The sequence below is a fragment of the Pituophis catenifer genome, unplaced genomic scaffold (assembly GCF_029215685.1).
Source record: "Pituophis catenifer annectens isolate HBS135680 unplaced genomic scaffold, rPitCat1.0.hap2 SCAF_2, whole genome shotgun sequence".
Taxonomy (NCBI): domain Eukaryota; kingdom Metazoa; phylum Chordata; class Lepidosauria; order Squamata; family Colubridae; genus Pituophis; species Pituophis catenifer.
This window is the reverse complement of record NW_027256882.1, coordinates 110539379-110551060: the sequence shown is the minus strand read 5'-3', so window position 1 is coordinate 110551060 and position 11682 is coordinate 110539379.

Genomic DNA, 11682 nt, shown 5'->3' with positions numbered 1-11682 from the left:
CTCACACTGACTGCTTCAGTGACTCCATTCAGCCACCTCATTCTCTGTTGTCCTTTTCTTTTGCCCTCAATCGTTCCCAGCATTAGGCTCTTCTCCAGTGATTCCTTCCTTCTCATTAGGTGGCCAAAGTATTTGAGTTTCATCTTCAGGATCTGGCCTTCTAAAGAGCAGTCAGGGTTGATCTCCTCTAGGACTGACCGGTTTGATCGCTTTGCAGTCCAAGGGACTCGCAGGAGTCTTCTCTATGTATGTAAGAAACATAGATGCCACTACAAAAATAAATCTAGAGGGAAGAGAGGCAGCTCCTGCCATGATTGTACAACGGGAGTTTTTAATACAAATATCAATTTTTGATCAAATCAATATAAAATACAAAAACTTGCTGCAAAGTATATCTTCCAGCTCAATCAATTGAATTTCTTAATTTTCTTTTTTGTCATCTGTAAGTATTTTATCATCCTCATAGAACAGAAACTGTCACACAAATGGCTTTGCCTGCTTTAGCTCACAGCACTGCTTTAAAAATGCTAAGTATAACTCTCACCCAACAAAAGATTTTCCATTCCAGTCAACATCTATGGACATGGTTTTAGAAAAGATAAACATGTTTCTTTTTTCTTTACTTCAATCAAATATATTGTAGAAGAATTAGTTGATGAAATTTTCCTACGTTCAAAATCTAAAAATGTGGGGAAAAAAAGACTAGAGGGAATTGCTACTCACTCAGGAAAACCTGATGGAGAATGAAAGTATATTTTTCTATTCGTACTAGCTGATAGATGCACTATGCTTTTGTAGCATGTGGATTAATACTTGTGGAGTCTTCTAAGACTATTTATTCTTTGCTTGTGGCCCAATGTAGTGATATTGCATAATTCACTGGAAGTACTTCTATGAGTTAATATAGATGTTACTGAATGAAGTAGCTGAATATAAGTTTGTTTTTTACAATCAGGAAGCATGTAAGCAGATGGATAGTCAGTAGATATGTACAAATAGCTAAACAATGAGTAGCATTTGGCTTGATTCATAATAATGTTAGGTTTTTTGTATACTTACAAATTTATTACAATAACATACTTTTTATTTGTACTTTGCTATGAACACCTGCTTGTTTGAAGAGCCTTGCACAGTTTGGATGGAAGAAGCTGGTTGAGCAGGCCGTCTCACTTCCACCCAATTCTCTCAAGGGCCTTGTAAACTTATGGGTTTCATGTAGTTCTTACATGGAAACTGGATGAGGACACATGTTTTTTAATACATTTTTGGTTCAAGTAAAAAAAAAAATAGAAACATAGCATTGGTTCCAGCAATTTACTCCAGAATATCTGAACCAGATGCTGTTAAACCATAATTCCAAGTAATTTGCCAAAATTATGCATCTCTTTTAATGTTTTGAGTCAAAGTTGGGCTATGCATGGTTTGTATTACTTGTAGATATAAACAAAAATGTGATGCGATTACAACTAATATGAGGTAGATAATGATAAACAGGCATGATTTCACTAACTGCTGCCCTAATTTGAGGAAAATTACTGCTCTCTCTGCCGAGGACAGGCTGTCATAAGAGCCTTTGAATTTGGCTACATAGATGAAGATGGTTTCAACCAGTTTATTATTCATTGCTGTGTAAAAAAAGCATGTTGTGATTTAACAGATCAGATTCAGGCATCACAAAGGCTTGCTATGGGAAGACATTTACATGTAGATCTAAAGAAACAGAGAAACGTATAATAGATTCTTAAGATAATGCCAAATTTTGGCAAGATCATAGAATAAAGGGAATTTCTATGACAGAGGGGTTCAGAATAAGTACGGCAATGATTTTTCAATTGCTAATATGTATCTGTGGAAAGTAGGCCAAGAAACAGTGAGACAAGGAAGAAGAAAGTCTGAATTATGGAACTGGAGATGATTACTAAGGGTACCATCAATTGCAAAAAAAAAACCCCTCCTACAGTCAATAGATGCTGGATAAAATAAAAACTGATTGCTCTCTTGAGCTAATGATTAGCAAGCAGAAACTCATACCTTGGATATATATTGCAGACAGATGGTAGACTAATAAAATGACTGTGCTTGTCAAAATTGTGGAAAGTTGAAGGGAAGGCAGATGGACAGGATCAAAAGCTATCATTTAAATGTCTAGAAGGCAGGTTGGGATTGTGAGCATCTGTCCATATAGTCATCAGGAATTCATCTGGACTCAATGGCACCTAACTAATAGTTTCTTAAGTAGTTCCTTCCTTTGAAGAATTTTTAGTGTGACACTGCATACTATACCTATTCCTTGCCTCAAACACTGCCTTCACGGTTGTATGGATTTGCAAATTATTGCAGACGTTTGTCACCTTATATTGTAAAAAAAATAGGATATAAATCAAATAAATAAATTGAAGGTGACAATACTGAGCCTTCTGATACTTTAGAAGTTATAGATAATGAGTTCTGCATATACAGTATCCACTGTTCAATACATTCTGAAGTAATAAACTTGGGCAATAGTTAAAAGTAAAAAATACTTTTTTTATCATAAAAGTAATTATTACATCTAATGTTTAAAATCTGAACTAGATAATATTATTGGAATATTAGACAACCTTAATTCAATTGAACACTCTGGATTGCCACTATATAAACTGGAATTTGTGTATTTTCTTTTGGAGTTCTTCCATGATCATTCATGTTCCATTGCAAAGCCTTGGAAGATCCAAGTTCCTTATTAAAACGATGGAAGCTTCTAACTTCAATTCCATTGGGTCATCTTTCAGAGATAGTTACTTACCTAAACAGAATAACCACATAAAATTGCTATTGTTTTGATTTGAAAATTGAAGAAGAAAACATCATTTTGTTAAAAATAAAGATGCATAGCAAAACAAATATAAATGCTTTTTGTTTAACAAAGGACACTTTTGATAACATTTGTGGTTGATCTGCCATTCTTTAAGAATACTCTAATGTTTTTACTTCTTTTTCCTCAGCTTAAAGCAATGTATAGCTGACCATACTGGAATTCTGGTTTCTTCAGATAAATCAGCACAATTTCCATGGTTTGTTTTTGTACTTTAGGTATATTAAGAGCAAAACATGACTGTATTGAGAGTTGTGTCCACTGAAGAGGAATATCTTCACCTTCTGATAAATTGAGCAATATTCTTGGAATATATAATTTTTGAATGCACTGATGTTTATCTTTGCTAAATGAGATTTTTGTGGAATTCTTCTATGATTATCGATATTCCATTGCAAAGCCTTGGAAGATCCAAGATTCTCATTAAAATGATGGGAGAACCTAACTTCAATTCCAGTTTATGTGGTAGCAATCTAGAATGTTCTATTGAATCAAGGATTTGTTGGAAAATGAGTAGTTAGCTTCTTCACTGACAGCAATGAAGGAACAATATACTTTCATCATTCCAGGAAGTGTCTAATATAATGTGGAATTGATTCTTCCATTATTTCCTTGACAGGAATCAGGAGAGTTCTGTGAGAGCAGTTCTGTAGGTTTATCAAATGTTGGATATATGAAATCTATACATTCCTCCATAGTATCTTCAGGTAATTATATAGTTTATAATTTGTCATCATTTTGATTAATTATACCATTTGTTGGTTTTGGCAGGTTATAGTCAAGTGTTTTTTCTGAATTTCTCAAGTTTTTCTTGGAAGTACAGAAGAGCTTGTTTACGTTGTCTAATATCAATCATGATAGTAGGATCACTGACAGTTCTCTCAATGTGGAAGAAATCTTCAGATCTTGCATTTTTGAACTGATTTTACAATTGTCATGAATTGTTGATTTCACTATTTGTTATCAGGATCACAAACATTCATAGTTTGTTGCCAATTTATTTATTAGATTTTTATCTTCCCTTTATTACGTTTTAAATAACTCAAGGTAGAAAATATACATAATATTCCTTCCTTCTTTTTCCCCACATTAACAGTCCTATGGGTTGGACTGAAAGAATGACTGGATCAAAACCACCCAGCTGGCTTTAGTTTAGTTTAATGTCAGCGTTCCAAATAATACCCCCAGGCTTAACATTTACTTTATTGGCATTGCACCTCATACAACGAAATTAAATGCCATCTTCAGTGTACACTGTACATTAAAAAATAAAACAAAAACACACATTCTTCACATTCTATACAATTGAATTGAAAACCTTTGATATTGCATTAATATTGCAGTATACTTTCATGCCTAAGACGGGACTCTTCCTCTGGAGTCTTTGAATGTTGGAAAGATATGTCCCTTACAAAGAGAGCATAATGACAAGGAATGTTGCTGAGGCCTGATTAGTATAATGGTAAAATAGTGCACATATATTAATGATGAAATGGATTAATCTCCCTCCCTATCAGAACACAACAGAAAATAATCTTCCATCATAGTGACTACATAGAAGAAAAGAACGGAAGCAGAGAAAAATCCTAAATAAAATGCTCCCCTCCCCACCAAGAACTGCTGCCTTCAATTCAGCATCATTTCACAATACTTATCTTTCTTTTCCCCTCACATTTAATTCAATCTGTTATGACAGGATGAGGTCAAGGAGGAGAGGCAGACAAAGCAGCCTAGAAGTTCCTTTCCAGAATCCTGTTTTTAGACACATCCTGTTCCTGCTGCAGAGCCATGATTGGTGGATATTATCCTTGCTGGCTAACAGTGAACTGACGGGAGAGCAGCAAAGTGAAGGAATCAGTAAATCACTTTGCCTATCATATATTGTGCATATATAATTGGGGCAACACCACTTTGCAGTGACTTAAAATGGGCACAGCTCATTTCCTGTTGGCATAATTTTTTCAAATAACAAATGGATGGGAAAGACCAAGAAAGGTTAAAGCAGCAACGATTAGTAGCTACTAGAACATATATTAAGTATTTCGGATTCTGGCCAGAGCTTTCTGGCAGCAATGAAGGGCTGCTGAATTATGCCGGGTGCCAATTGTGGCAAGCGTAAATTGTGTGGTGTGTTTTGATATATATTTTTCGGTTGCTACTGCTGGAGCTGATACTTAGCCAATAGCCAGATAATCTGCTTTATTTTTCATAATTTGTTTAAAGTTTCCTTTTCAATTATACAGTTAATAAAGGAAGAAAAAAACCTTGGTGATAAAGCAGTTGTAGGCCAAATCTGTTTTGGGTTGGGTTTTTTTTGTATACACGTATACACACACTCACAAACACACTTTTTTCTAAATGTGATTGGCATGGGGAACAAGGAAACAATTGAGGGAAGAGTTGTTTTTTCTTTCCCAGAAGGAATCGCCTGGGAAATCTACATGCCCGTTGCACTTAGGAAGTGTGTTCCCATTGGTGCCAATAAAAATCTTTCCTTAAATTTGATTGCCAAATTTAGGGCAAGTTAGGGATGTTTAGGAAGTCACAACATGAGGGGCCACGGGAGGGTAGAAATAGTTAAGCTCTTCCTTCCCAGCTGTGATGGCTCCACATTATGTGCACCTGATATTTACCGGTAGGTTAAGAAGAAAAGATTCAATTGACATCAATAGGAGTCTTTTTTCTTCATCTCTAACTGTTTTTGAAGAGCATAATGTAGGACTGTTGGCTTGTGTGAAGTTTTATATGACTTTGTGACATTTGACAAGTCAGATGATACCTAGGGAAGTCCATGTGAGGCCTGTCCCCAAAGGTCCTTGTTCCTTTGTGCAGGCAAGAATAGTTGATAGTCATGGAATTTCTATTGAAGCAGCAGCTACTACTGTGGAAGTCTAGACAACCATCATCAAATGAGAAATTGGTGTGGAATGTTGCATCAGAGTGGCAAAAGGGAAATGAGAGCGCAGGCACGTGCAGGGCCTTGAAAAGTAGCAGTAGAGCTCAAGCCCATTCACCTAAGCCCTAGCAACAGCTCTAGGCAATGATGATGCTTAAATAAAATAACATCTAGCATAACTCAGTATGTACACAATATCTCTAAGCCCAGGATGCTAACAGAAACAAACATTAACTCCTGACTCTTATTTAGAGTTAGGAAATCAGGAGGAATTACCTACTTTTATCATTGAGACTGTTTAGTTCATTTTCAAGAGGTCAGCTGGGCATTATGACTACCAACTGACTCAGTTCAGTTAGTACCTCCAGGGCAATTAGGGATAGAAATCTGATAGAAAAATACTGACAGCTGACATTTAACTACCCTCATTATTATGCCAGGAGAACTTGCGAGAACAAAGCAGCCTTTAATACAATTGCATACCTCTGAACATTCATTGTCTAAGTATCTTTGGATGAATTTTGTCTTGAATTTTATAAAAACCAAAGGATCACTTGAATTGGTTTGACTTGTCTTGGCATTCTTAAACCATACTTGTTTCAAGACTGATAGATAAGCTATAATTCTTTTTGGGATCAGCACTAGATTAATAAAATTATTAAATGTATTAAGATTATTATTTATTATTAAATAAATATTTTATTTAATAAAATTATTAAATTTTATTTTATTATTAAAATAAAAGATTCCAAATACTGGAAGTATTGTAGACTCGGGAACGTTTAGAAAAAGTCTTTACTTTGTAATCAAATTGAGAAAATAACTTAGAATTGTCTTCATGCATTTAGTAGGAAAAATTACATTTAAAAAAATTCATTTAAACATGAAATGCAAGTGTGGATGTGTATTCATTTAAAGACAGTGGACAGTGACATAGAGAAGAAATGGAAACAGAAGTAGATAATTGATTACAAGGATCTTCAATCATTGTATGAATTCAAATTTTAAACTTTTAACTGTTAATCCAGAACCCTGACCTAGTGAAATTTTAAAGTAATTGTTAATTAGGATAAACTGCAGGATTTTTTTAAAAAAATGGCAATATTTCTAAACCTTTATTCTATGAAAATATATAAATGGACCATTCTCTATTGGATCTTAGTGGTAGCCATGAGAGTATTATTATTTTTAAAATAATAAATAGGTATTTTAAAGATTAAGGGTACTTCCATGTGGCATAGTTTTAAATGTTTCCATCTCCCAGTTCTAAACTTTGTACTAAAGTTTTGTTGGTCCCAATATAGAGAAATAGCAGAACTGAGACAATCCATTTTTCTCCAGCTAGTCAATAGAAGCGTTAACAAGAGGGAGCTCAGCCAAACTTGGGGAAAAAGTCAACTTATAAGATTTGTTTAAAACAGGGCCAAATGACTCTCCCGGGGTGTGTGTGTGTGTGTGTGTGTTCCAGAAGGCAGGTACTGTGACAGCGAAGGCATGCTGCCTATTTCTTATATCAAATGAAAGAAATAAGGTTAAAGCCTTTGAGTTTGATAAATGTTACAGGGAATATTTAATATGGTATATGTAACTTCTTCCAGTGAAATAACAATATTTATCTTAGGTTGAATTGTGCCTACAGCAGTTGGAATTTACACAACTATTGTATGGAATTATTTCCTCATTTTATATTATTGAATTATTAAATTGTAATAATGAATCAATCAGTTACAGGATTCTTATATTGTTACTAGAAATTTTGCACTCTATAAAAGAGTACACTGTTGTTTTTTTCCAGATGAACCAGAGCCCAAATGTCATTGCTAAAGGGCATCATCACTGAGAAGGCAGTAATACATGTGCAGGCACAGTTATCCAACATTCAAGCTCAGCATCTTATTTCTGGGAAAAGATGAAACTTCTTTTGCCCCAGGTATTTTATCAGTAGTGACAGGAAATGTTGTGCAGAATGTAATTGTGGGAGTGGCATGGTGGCATCTGCTAGGTAATTTCTTTTGTTCCATTTTTAGGTGCACCCATCCCACTTTAAAGACGTTTTAAGCACATGTGCTCTACCTCTGTGGGCATCCATTTCTAAAGAGATCATAAGGGTAAATTTAAATTGTCCCCAGCCATTATTGTGGGAAAGAATGAAAGATAAGGACATAGTTGAAAATGTCTGATTGTGCCAAGTGATCTAGGAAAGTGCAGTGATGGAATCTGCCTCTCTATCTGCTACTTTTTATTGATTGATTAGTTGATTGATTAATCATTCAGTATTTGTCAGAAATGGATTGACCGTGAAGGGAAACTACTGCTATGTGTCTGGAGGATTTGTAATACTTCAGTGGTTCTGTGGCCCTTTTAACTACAGCAGTGTGGCAATTGAAAATTGATGGTGCCTCTAATACGTTGAGGAGAAATATCTAGGTTTTCTATGGATAAAAAAGATGGAAAAAGGGAGGATTTTTGATACTGATCACAAATTCCTGGAAAGTACCTTATTTCTGATTTCTTTGGGCCTATTCATTCACTTGAGCCATTATTTTCCAATGGCTAGATTTCATAATTCAACTTAAAACAAGGCCCTGCCAGTTTCACTTCTGCAATGGTTATTAAAAGAAATAGGTGTCGTATCTGATATTTAAAAAAAAATAGGCAGATGATTGACACAAAATTGCTTGATTATGTTTTTAGTGTTTGGGATCACAGGAAAATCTTTAGAGTGGTTCTGGTTTGAGATGAACTGCATGTATCTTTATTTCAGAGTAATGAGATGAAATCAAGGCAAACAGAGCCACCAGCTTTTTATACATTCCTCACTTGTGATTTCTCTTTGCATCTTCTGATCTTCTGTCTGCATCGTCTGCAATTTTCCATCGGGACACTTAAGTAGAAAGCCTTTCCCTATGGCTTAGGTAAAGTCCTCTCTACAATGCTTTTGTTGGAAGAAAACTAAACTGGCATTCAATTTTCTATTTTCACTGCTGACTTGATGGTTCTATTTTGGTTGGCTGCTGAATGGCTATGAAATGATTTAGGGTATGCAAAGCCCTTAACTCTCTCACTGGCTAATGGGAAACCACCTACCCAACAAAGCAATGCTGATTAGTGGATAGTTTTCACAGTAAGTTAGACCTATTGGTATGAAGGAGTGGGGGTCCCAAAGGTGCTTTTTCTGGAGGTAACTGGATGTTCTTGTTTTTTCTTTTAAAGATGTTTTGCTTCTCATCCAAGAAGCTTCTTCAGCTCTGACTGGATGGCGGGGAATGGAAGGATTTATATTCCTTGTAGACAGCTGGTAATTTGCATCCTTTTAGTGGGTCCTTGAAGCACTTGGAGGTTTATCTGTGTCCTCAGGGTCACCTGAGTAGTGCTCCTGGTTCCTGTGGTCTGAAATTTTTTTCCCCCTCTGGAAATCCATTCCTACTCCCACACCATTCAAAGGGTGTTCATCCCAAATTAGCTAAAATGTCTGTAGAGATTTTCAGTCATCCAGGTCATGGTTGTCCCAAAGGTGCTTTTTCTGGAGGCAACTGGACTTTCTTTCTTTCTTTCTTTTTTTTTTTTTTGAAGATGTTTCATGAAGGAGTGGGGTCCATGCAGAAAAGCAGCCTGCTTTACTAGATAGTCCTCCAACACTCCAGAATTAGGCAATAGTTTTATAGCTGATCTGCAGCCTCCTCCTGGATTAGAAACACAGGTAGCAGTTTATCAAAACATTGGAAGAGATTGATGCTATAGTTTGAAGAGGGTGGGAAAAAGGCCTTAGACCTGATCAATTTGTTGAGTTATGTCTCTTCCACACTTCTGTAATAGGGCATCTTTGTCTGAATTCTAAGTTGGCAGGCTCAGATAAACTAAAATTCTTTATAGCTAGGAGTTCTTGAAATAGTATGTGCCAAATAAACTGTAAGCGCATTAGTGCTGGAAGATTTTACAACGTCTATTCTTGAAAGTAACAACCTCTTGAACTTACGATATTATTCCTAATATGAATCTCTTCAAGCTTTTCAACACAATTTCCAGTATCTCCATTGTGATCCTTGCAACAGAAATCAATAAACATGTCCATTGGCTATATTAGTGTATTTTTCAAACATTCTCATTGTTACATATAACATAAACTCACTCTCTGAGATGCTTGTTCTTCACTGAACTGCACAGCTAATAATGTTCTTATCCCACAGATGGTGCTTATTTTTATCAATCAATCATCATATACTAAAACAGACAGCCAATCAGTTCAGTATGGCAAGCCCCATCTTAAAATAGGTTCAAATGAAGGGGGGGGGGTTCCCTTTTGACATTGAACATATTAATATTTTTGACAGTGTGAAGGAGAAAGAATGTTCATTCATGCCTTAGTAATACATAATTACATACTTTATAGGACAATACAGTAACTCTTCATTTGATAGTCCCAGTTTAAAATGTGGATAAAAATCCCTTCTTTCATATAAAATTACATCCCAAAAATAATTTGATACATCTCTGAACCAACAGACATGCAGATAACAAATGCTACTCATCAAAGCACACTTCTGCTCCTTATTTTTCAATGTGAACAGATAACATTGTTGGAAGTGATTTTTAGTACTAATTTGAGGGTGGAGGTTGGAATACTGTAATTAATGTGTAGAACAAATGCCTAAAGCTCGCAATATGTTTTCCTTAGAATACCACCACTCAGGTCATATTCTCTCTATATTGCTACTTTATTTCATGGTACCGAACTGATGACAGATTCTGAAGGAAGGCAATAAGAGGGGGAAAAAAAAAAGAGCGATCCACTTTTCATTTTGCCACTTTGACTTAAGATTCCCATTAAGGTTTCAGCAATACAGTAATTGCACCTCCCCTTCTGCCTCGCCCTCTCAGCCAATAATCAAATCTTCCCCCTTTCACTCGCAGGCTCAAGCAACCGCCCTAACAGTCCCTTCCTCTCTTTTAATTTACCCAAACGGGTGCCGGGCAACGGCTCCTCCTGTGCTAAGGGTGGAGGGGGGTGGGTGGGATCGTCTGCAACTCTGAGCCACCCCCTCCCCCCCACCGGCTCAAATGGAAGGCGAGCGGCTTGGCAGAGCACGTACCGCACGTGCGGCTGCCAAGCAGGAAGGGGGGGAAGCAGGAACCGGCTGGGTACCCTCGTCAAAGGCAAGACGCACAATAGCTTTTAAAGCACGTGGGCGCGCGCGATAGGCTCCCCTTCCCCTTTTTTGCAGCTCCGACCCCGCCCTTCAGGGCGACACACCCCTTGGGCTGAGCCAATCGGGAGGCGGAGACGTGCCGCTGCCCAGCGCTGAGCCGCCCCGTGGCACCACATTCTTTCGTGCCTCTGCGCTTCCCCGGGCAGCTGTCGGAGGCCGTGAGCCCAAGGACGGAGCGGGCTGTGCTGGCTGCGCGCCAGGCGTGGGGGGGGGGGGGAGGTGTTGCAGGCGAGGGGGCGATTGGAGGTCGCCTGCTTCTCCCGAAACGGCGATCGGGGAGCGCGTGTTGCCGTGTTCCGAGGAAAGCTCTTTTTTTTTTTTTCTAGACCGCATTCCCCGAAAGGCCAGAGAGTACATTTCTCGGAGGCACGATAGGCTCATTCAGCCCAGCGAACTGTGGGCACATCCACGGAGCGTGACCCGTGTCTTTTCTCTGGCCCCTGAGACAGTAATTATTTTGATAAATGCTGCTACTCCCCCATAGCTCATCTGCACAGCCGCCTTGGTCCTCTTCCAAGATGCTCTTCTTGCATTTTATAGAGAGCGTGTGTTTCCTCATATGGAAGCTTAATCTTGGAGTTAGACCTCTGTTCATGCTAGATCAAGGTGATCGGCCGGGAAAGGGATGTTTTCCATAGAAAAATGGAAAAAAAAAACTTCCCTTGCAGACATTCTCAGCAAGAAAGAGTGGTGATCTCCTGGGCTCCAACGAGCTTGCTGTAGGT